General features: G+C 31.8%; 1 long non-coding RNA gene across 1 annotated transcript in view; it reads right to left on the bottom strand.

The window, feature by feature from the left end:
• Window positions 1-1,380: 1,380 nt before the first annotated feature.
• LOC123672970 overlaps window positions 1,381-9,788 on the bottom strand; it is a 37,396-nt gene continuing 28,988 nt past the window's right edge. Inside the window, exon 3 of the long non-coding RNA XR_006746395.1 lies at window positions 1,381-2,289. This is a non-coding gene — a long non-coding RNA (uncharacterized LOC123672970). The remainder of the gene's footprint in view (window positions 2,290-9,788) is intronic.

Here is a 9,788-nt window from a genome sequence, read left to right as displayed (position 1 = left end):
TTGGTTTGTGTTTTCCGTTCATTAATAGAAGCTAGAAATTTGCTCTAAAAATATTATATTCTGAAGCATCGAGGCAATACAAGTATTCAATATCATTTTATGTGTTGCCATATATAAGACATTTGTTTTATTGAGCTTGGAGGACCAACGTAAAACCCGATTTTTTCATTCAAATTTCATGTACATAAATAGTTATGACCGTATCTGAGAAAAGCTCTGGACGGATTTTTTCTTACTTATTTATTAAATTGTACACATTTCAAAACTTTGACTGTTGAAATTTTAATGGGTGTTGATTTTTTTTTGGAACGATTCCAAAGGTTCATTATTGGAAATAATAAACCAAAATAATGGTTGTTGTTGCACAGGATCATGAATACTGAAAACAGTTTTTTCCAAATAACACTTAACGGATACTTAATAAAAAGCAAGATTGATTTAACAAAAAAAAAAGTTGTTTAATAGAACCATGATATTCAATTTTTGGACCTTGCATTTAGCCACAATTTATTATTTTCGAGGAGTTACGGACTTGACTGCATATGAAGTTTTCTGATGGATTCCTTCATTTTTCGAAACATACTTCACATTCCAAAACGAATGGCTACCAAAAATAGTATGATGGGTATACTACGTAAAATATGTGCAGTTATTCGTCCAAATCTGTTAACTGTCCTTTCCAAAACATCTAATTCATTTATACCAACCTCAGAGTAATAAACATAGATAGAGGGAGCATATGTCATTTTCAGTAAGCATATTTTGTCCCCAACATGAACTATCAAATTTGACATGAAGTACGCGGAAATGAAAACATATCAGTGATACGATATTTCACTCATTTCGCGAGTTTCTCCACAAAGAACGAACTTATATCCCATAGTGAATTAACGTTTCATTTTAACTCAAAATATATTGAACTATATACCTAAATATATCAGAAATTCAGAAAAAAACTTCAAGCAGGCCAAATTACGTAAAACAACCGATGACACAAGGAGAACAAAAGTTGCCACCTTGGATTTCAGCAGGTAGATACAGAAAATAATAAATATTCTGCTTATTATAAATTCGACAATTAGGAAAAATATCGGATTCCAAATATTCAAATTTGCATTTTTAATCTGGAATCACTCAAATAATTATATTTCATTCAATATAATATACATTCATAAAGATAATATTGTGGATTTGAAAATATATCACAATCCGACAACGTAATCTTACCATGTTGGGGACATGTAAAAATTGCGTATACTCCCTCTATCTATGTTTATTATTCTATGTATGATACCAACGAAAAATCCAATTTTCGAAATTTTTTTAGAATAGTTTATGGAATCGATGCATAGAATATAGACGGAATTAATTCTTTTAGCAGATATCTCAATTGACAATAGTACATTCATAGATAGATTTTGAATGATTTTCCGGTATTTTGTTCATTTTTGGGAGGCCTCCCAGCAATCCTAAACAGCTGACTACCAATGATATCATGATACGAGGGCACTGTGAGATTTTTGCGATTATTCCACGTTTCAAGCTGAAAGCATTGCGTGAAAGGATACGAATCGAATTGAATATCTTTGTTATCCTGGGTTTTCCCCAATATATCACGCGGATCATGGGAGTCGTCGTCAGCAGCTTTACACACATGTGACTGCCGACAGGGGCCCCTCCTGGGTATCCAGAGCTGATATTTCTTATTCACTTCCTCGAAATCGATTTGTGGGAGGAAAATTCAATTATTGTTATTGTTTGCGATCTTTTTACCGGAAGAGATATATCTCAGATAGCGTTACGATAAAAATCTTCCAATTTAGGAGGATTGCGATTTCGTGGAAATACTTATCATCTGCGAGTTCTCCACAATACGAAAATAGTTAATTGGGTTTTGAGGGAATGATAACTTCACTTTTTCCTAAGAAAACATTTAATTACGAGAAAAAGATAAAATTTTTGCAGGGCTCTTAAAGAGCTAAAATAGATATCTACCCACTTGCTGTCGAGGTTGAACAATAAATGAAATAGATAGAGCGATGAGAATTCTATTCCTATATTCCAAAAATGTATAGAAAGAGGAATGAAAAAACATATTCCTTCAACGCGTTCGAAATATTTGGAGGGTTAGAAAAATAATTAAAATTTAAAACAGAAAATATTAGATCACGTCGATAAATGTTTGGTGAAATCCAAAACCATAAATGTATCTTTTCTCACCTTGGCAAATGGAGCCAAAATCTTCTGCCCAAAATGACTATCCATGCTTTCACCAGTTCAGTTCTTCATCTGTAAAAAAACATAAGATCAGTCAGATCGAATAAATATCACGAATTATTTTTGTTCAACAAAATTGAGATTATTGTCATTGTCGTGATGAAAAACGTTTATTCCACAATATAATTGAATGAACAAGAAATCAGTATCACTTTTTAGAAATGAATAATATTTATTTATTAGGAAAATCCAAATCACTTTGAATCTTCTCGAAAAATTTTCTACTATTTTCACTTAGGTAGAAAATTTTCAAATAACGCTTTATGTATTGACGCCCAATGGAATATGTTGATGGGTTAAAATTATTCACTTGTATTTATTATGAATAAATAAATAAATATAATCAGTCCATTGATTTATAATAATAATATCCTGGCGGTCACATGGCAGTTGAATAATCAACTCTTGAATTTTTGGAAATATTTTTGATAATAAATATTTTATTAGAAAAAAAAAATTTCAGTATACGTCATAGTCGTATATCGATAGGGGGATATTCTTCGAAAAACACTTTCAGATTCAATTTTGTACCTAGCTCTAAAATTCGATGGATAAATTTAAACAAACCTATAATTTGTAAAGTAAGACCTTTACTTCAGGCTTGAATTTCTCAGCATATTCATCTTAAAATTGTGATAATAAATTGAGGTATTTAAAGGGGCAGGAAAAATCATTGATTCAGTTTTGCACAGTTTTGATACAGAATCTAGTAGCGTATAGAAGCAGCCAAAATTCATAGAACTGATTATATTTGAATGACGAACGTAGAACCAAATGTATAAACCTCTGCTTTGAGAATGCTAATAATGTGGGTGTGGATCAGTTCTTAGAGATGAGATATATCAAGGAGTGGAAGAATGTCTATAATGAGAATGTGATAATTGAACATTCCTGAATGATCTATCAAATACATTTTAGTTTTTAGCTATTTATAACAAATCAAAGAGGAAAAGGTGGACTTGTTTCTCTAATCAGTGTTTAAATTAATAAGGATACCAGTTCTCAACGTATAGACTTCTAATACTCCTATATATACACGATAAATATTTCTATCTAGTGTGGAAAGGTATATATGCCCGAGTTTGAATTATTTTTCTCAAACTCGACATAGAATCAATTTACGAAAATATTGTTCAGTACTAATTCTGAGCTTTACAGGTCTTAACTTTAACCAGATTCGAAATTGGCTGTTTCCAAATCAACTTCTAAGACCTATTTCCATCAAGAACGAATTTATGATATGTATTTGTATTCAGAAAAAGCTCAAAAAATGTAGTACTAACAAATTTAAAATTCATAAATTTTATGACTTCTTTCTCATTTCATCAAATATAAAACTATGTAGTTCTATCACCAATATATCATTTTTGACAGTTTTTTGAATCAATAGTATTTATTTATTTATATGAATTTATATTGATTGAAAATTTTGAATTTTGAAAATTTTCACCGTTGAAAATAAATTCGAATATTCTATTCGCTGAAAAATCGGAAACATATTTGACTTCCTACCCTCCACTCTTCAGGTCATCTCTGCATGCCGATGTGACCATTTTAAAATGTCCCTTCGCTTCAATAATTAGGTCAACCGAATTTACCGAATGGTACACGTACACAGTGTCCCCTAGTGAATTTCTATTTGAACAGGTTTTATACTTGTATGAATTCTCCTCCCCAGATGTAAGATCGTTTCCCGTTTGAATTTTGTATTCAATACATGTATTACCTTACCAATACATTGTCAAGTATTTGAGAATTTTTTATCAAATATGATTTCTGGATGAGTTTAGTTCTCAAACTTACAATAAATTTCTTTTTAAATTCCTAAGGAAATTTCTAATAATAATTTATTCATATGTATATTATTTTTCGAAACATTTGAATTGCCAAATGATGAAGCTTTATGGAAAAAATATTTGAGATAACTTTGACCTGAGATATTTTTGCGTCATACGTATTTTTTCTGCATCAAAAGGTCTTTTTTTTGCTTTATTACGTAATTTTTATAAAATTTACTTTTAACTACTCAATTAGCTTTTGATTCTTGATAAAATCCGATATAACAACAAACAAAAATTGAATTTAATTTTTTAAAGGGAAACCGCCAAATATTCAGGAGAGCCGTTTTGCTCAAAAAATCAATCATTTTTTGAAGAATTCATTAAAGCAAAAATATCTTACAATATAGACAACATGTTAAATATGTTCGACAAAATTTCCGGGATTATATAAAATTATTCAGAAAAAATTTAATACCTTCTTGGAACTTGAGTTTCTTCAGGTAATTCAAAACTTCAGATCTTTGAGAAATTTGAAATTTTCTACTAGGAATGAACCCAAGATAAACCTGGTTAGATTATAACATGTTGTTAAGAAGTCCCCTTTTTACAACAAATATAACTTTTCGAAAATAAAATTAAAGATATCTTATCTATCATGAGGCTCTTTTTACTGGCACAAAAAAGTTGTTGCTAGTGCTGTAAATGTGATTAATAACATTGAAAACAAATGTTTTCAATGTTATTAATCACCATACTGGGAACTCGGGTGAGTACAAGAAGTACACGGTGACTTTTTTCTGAGCATTCATCCATGCTATTTAACCAAAATTCCCAAAAAAGGGGTTCGTGAGTGACCCGTTTAATCTTAAGAAAATTAGTACCAGCTGAAATTCTCATATTTCAATATTAACGCTCTTAATATGGAAGCTCATTTCATATGCTATGACATTCTTAATTTTTTTTTGTGGTTTACAATATGCATAATCGCAATGAAACAATACACGAGTGCGAGGGAAAGCAAAGATATCCCGCTTTCTATTAGCGCGTAGAGCAACTGTTGACGGTCTCATGAATGAACCTCTACATTTGTATGAATGAAAACGCACCTGCGGCGTTGCCGGATTTTCGGCTAAGGAATTCGCCTCGGAAGAAACTGTTATTTCGGGTCGAGTGCACTTATCTAAAAATCATATAGATCTTAATATGTTTTTCATGCCTCGATAGGAACGGGAGAAAGTATACGAAATTCCTGAGCCAGAAAACAGTTCTTTTTTTGTCGCTTTTTTATTCAAAAGAGCCGACGACCCGATGCAATTTATCAAACTTTCCTATTCCTAAACGGTTTCTGGTGGGATAAATATTCAGATTATGACAGATCGTATTGCATTCTTATTCTACTTACACTTTGATGAGAGACCGCGGAATGCGGTTTTGCGCTTAATTGTTCTATCAACATTCCATTACTTTTTATGTTCTTTGGGTATTGTTTGTTTCTTATTCATCGGAGTTTTTCAATTCGACCCAAATAATGGTTTGGATAACCATGAAACAGATCCAGTAAAAATTTTCAGTTCTTTCGTAATACCATTTCTTTGTATTTGTTCACGAAAAATATTTGTTTGTCTTTATCAAATACTAAGTTGTAATAGTATATTCTAAAACAAGTTGCAGAATGGGCTCGTATTCCAACACGAATTTGAAATTCGAAAATGAGCGACGAAGGTGCGAGTTTTCGAACTCATGAGTGTTGGAATTGCCTTCTGCAACGAGTATTAGACGATATTTTCTCTATTTCAGTTGAGTTTTGTGAAATATTGTCGAAATTCAATGAAAAATTCAGATTATAAATCCTAGTGACTTCTGTATTGTATCTTGGCAGTTGGTGTGACTGTTACGAAAATTGACAGATTACGGAATTTGAATATGAATCGTATGTTTCGAATTTTGAAATAACTTACAATTGCGCATTGAATTCGTGAATTATGTCTGATGAAATCGATTTAACACCACCAGAATTAGGAGAAATTGCAAATCATTTCACTATATCCAATTTAAATTATATTGACAATTATTGACGTTTGTTGAAATTTTATAGGATTGGAAGTCAATATAGACAACTACAAAACGAAAAATATAACTGAAAACGATGCTGTAAAGAGTTTATTACAGTACTGTTTTTAGAACTTTTAGAACACATTACGATACTGAAATAGAGAAAATATTTTTTAATTGCTGATAATGTTTCATTCAGATTTGAATCAAATAACGATAAATGCCTAACAATACTAGTGAAACAACTCGCTCTCGATAAAATTCAAAATCTGACTGGTGAAGTTCAATTGATTTCTGCATCGTTTAATAATTTCATTCTTGTTTCCTTGAAAGACATTTCATGCTATAGCGTTACTTACAGGAGAAAAACAAGTTTGGTCAATTCCGAGTTCGAGTTACCTGAATTGTCTCAAACAAAATCTAATCAGTAAACGTTAGTATTTTCAGAAATCGTAGCTGTGACCGTTGTTCAAGTATATTTCATTTTTTCCTTAGAAAGCGCTATATAATGAAATAATCATATTCCCATGGTAACGACAGCGAAATTTGATGTGAGCGACATAGGAAACGATGCGGAGGTCCTGTGAAGTACTCGCAAACTCTTTAAATCCAATTTAAGAGTGAGTGGATATTTCGAAACATGTTAGGATTACCTTATGAGAATAAAGTTACCAGTACAGTACTACTGAAGACTCGACAGACGCGTAATAATCTGTTTAGATATCACAATCATCTGTAATTTCATTTTTATTAATGATGAATCAAAATATACTTCAATTTCATTAGCAATAATAGAACGGAAATACTATGCATAGAAAAAAAATTGTTATTTATATTAAAACATATATTAAACGACAAATGTGGTTGAAAATGGTGAATAATATCCTATTTATAATAATTATATCAACATATGCAGATTTCCATCTGACACTTCATGTCAGAGGAATTCATCTGAATATAAGGCTCTGATGCTTGTTGTAATTCACTGAAGTTATCTCGACGTCCATGGAATGATTATCCTCGTAATTAAATGGTGAATTTCATCATTTACTCCAACACCAACTAGTCTCATTATTTACAGTTTTCCATCATGCGAAACAAATCCTCTTTGCAGCTATTCTATACTGAATAATGAATGATACACATGGAATGAGTCAGAAATTATTGCCGTTCCGATGACGAATCCAAGGAATTTTTCAAAGAAATTCCTCACAATCTTGCGACGTCGCATTTACGCACTCGCACACGTGTATCGAAGCAATAAAATGGGTTGGTAAGAACAGAGGAGAAGTGGAAGGACATTCAACCGTATGTCATAATATGTTTAATACGCAGCAATCTCCTTCCATGTTTATTCTGTGAAATTCCATCTGAGACTTTATGAAAGAATGCCAATTTCGTGCGTACCGTACGTTTCGTCACAACCTCTCACTAAAGAATTTGAGGTATTTGATTTTCGGTTCAGGCAATTTAGCAGGATTCGGTAATTGCCGAATGAAATGTGTTAACAATTATTGATCACACTTTTTTTGATCAATTGATGATCGTTTTCAATAATTAACAGAAATATTGAGATTAATTTCAAGTTCTCCATAAAAAAAGTATGAAGTAATTGAGTTCTTTTTGGGCTCGGTACGAAACTTGGAAACTAAAGTAACCACACAACTTGTAAACGGAATTCTGATGTTGTCTGATGATGATAACTTCGTTGTCGATACGTGCGTCAAACGCAGGCTGAAAATCCTGTAAACGAAAGTGTGGCTACTTCAGCTTCTAACTCCAACAAAAGGTCGATTGCATGACAGCTTTCTCTCACGTAAAAATTCCAATCGGTTTATTATTTTGAATCACAATCAATTGAAAACATTCAGGTAATGTCTTCAATATTTGATTGTTTCGGTTTTTATTTGACGGATGTTTATCTTAAATATTGAAATTATTAATGAAAACAATATTTTGAACCCGTTATTTCTAGAGTCAAATTTCAATCTTCTTCGCAATTTTCACGGTCTACGTTATTGAATGTGAAGACTTAACGAGGTCAAACAGTACAGACTTTCAACAGGCCGATACTTTGTATGATCGGTCTATAGGAAATGCCACAAGGATCCGTTCTTGGGCCTCTTCTATTTTTGCTTATCATCAATGAGCTCACTGTAAATTTAAGAGCAAGGTTTCTGAATTTTCTCGCGAGTACACGCTTTTCGTCTTCGATAAGAAAGTTTTTGTTGAGCTGTTTGTTAATTATGATTTGGTAGTGGTTTCGACATTCGAAGAACTTCAGGAGCTCTGTAAGCTACTATCACAAAGTTTTATTAACTGGTGTTATAAAAATAACTTGATGATTAATATCTATAAAACCTAATGAATCTACTTTAAAATTGGCTATATTGTGATCGTAGGTGATTCGCAATTTGGAGAGTGCTATTCTATCTAGGCATGGTACTAAATTTCTTGGATTTCACCCTTATAACAATTTGAAATGGGGTACCTATCCACATTGATTGTGTTTACAAAAAACTGAACAGTCCTTATTTTGCCATATATAGAGTGCGAAAATTACTTCCCTTGGAATCACTCATAAATATCTATTTTCATATTGATTCGGGAAAGTAATAATTTGTTCAATTAAATGAGAAATTGCAGTCACAAAAGTGCATAATAATAATTTTTATGAGAACCAATTAATTAAGATTATCAATGTGCAAGGTAGCCGAATTGGTCACTTTTGAAGGGGAATACCTATCTCCATACAAAAACTGCTGCGGTGTCTGGGGACCAATTTTCATTAGAAACTCATTGGCGTTTAATTCGAATAAAGTCATTGAATTCTAAGTAAAAATATGATAAAAGAATGTCCTTACTGAAATAAAAAATTTTCAACACAGAAAAAGTTACAGCAATTTTTCGAAAATGGACATCTTCGAAAAACACCTGGTAACTAAGTAACGGTGATAGCTATGGAGTAACGGTTTCCGCCAATGATTTTCTCATGAAAATTGGCCTTCAGATACCCACATCAGTTTTCGTCTATTTAATATAGAAATAGGAGTTCCCCTTCAGAAGTGTCATCTATAAAAAACCTGTAAGGCTATTTTTGGAACAGCTGTACCTGATATTTGTCCGTTATTCAAGTTTAAAACTTCAATTGTACACAGAATAACAACATGAATCTACTTTTGAGTTAAATCGAGAAAAAAAAACACAATTTACACAAAGGTGAATTCAAAAGGAACTTTCCAACGGTAAATTTCTCATATATTCATAACTGAAGGAAACAAATATACGTTTCAATGAAATTTTACCTGTAGATTGAAATCGTTCACACATTAAAATTTTGGGACCTTAACATAAAAACTGGTGGAGTTCAGTGGAACGTAGAATTATAATAAGGAAGAGTGCTCTTTACATATTCGACTAATGACTTTAACGAGCCTTTTCGGATCTTTTGATTATTAACCTTGCCGAAACACCGACCAGAATGAAAGAAAAAGATGAGGAGTTGGACATGACTGAAATAGTTATTACGATAAATTTTTGGGATCAGTTAATTTTCATAACTTGCATTGGTAAGAAGGTCAGAAGGATTCTATATTTGGAGTAAATCAACTTGAAACAAGCTGGACCCAAACAAATTAACTTCATCAGTCCAAGAATCTAGGGAATATAAATACAGAT

Source organism: Harmonia axyridis, chromosome 2 (genome assembly GCF_914767665.1).
Source record: "Harmonia axyridis chromosome 2, icHarAxyr1.1, whole genome shotgun sequence".
Classification (NCBI taxonomy): Eukaryota; Metazoa; Arthropoda; class Insecta; order Coleoptera; family Coccinellidae; genus Harmonia; species Harmonia axyridis.
The sequence above is the reverse complement of the archived record's forward strand: the minus strand, read 5'-3'. Positions and strand labels throughout refer to the sequence as shown.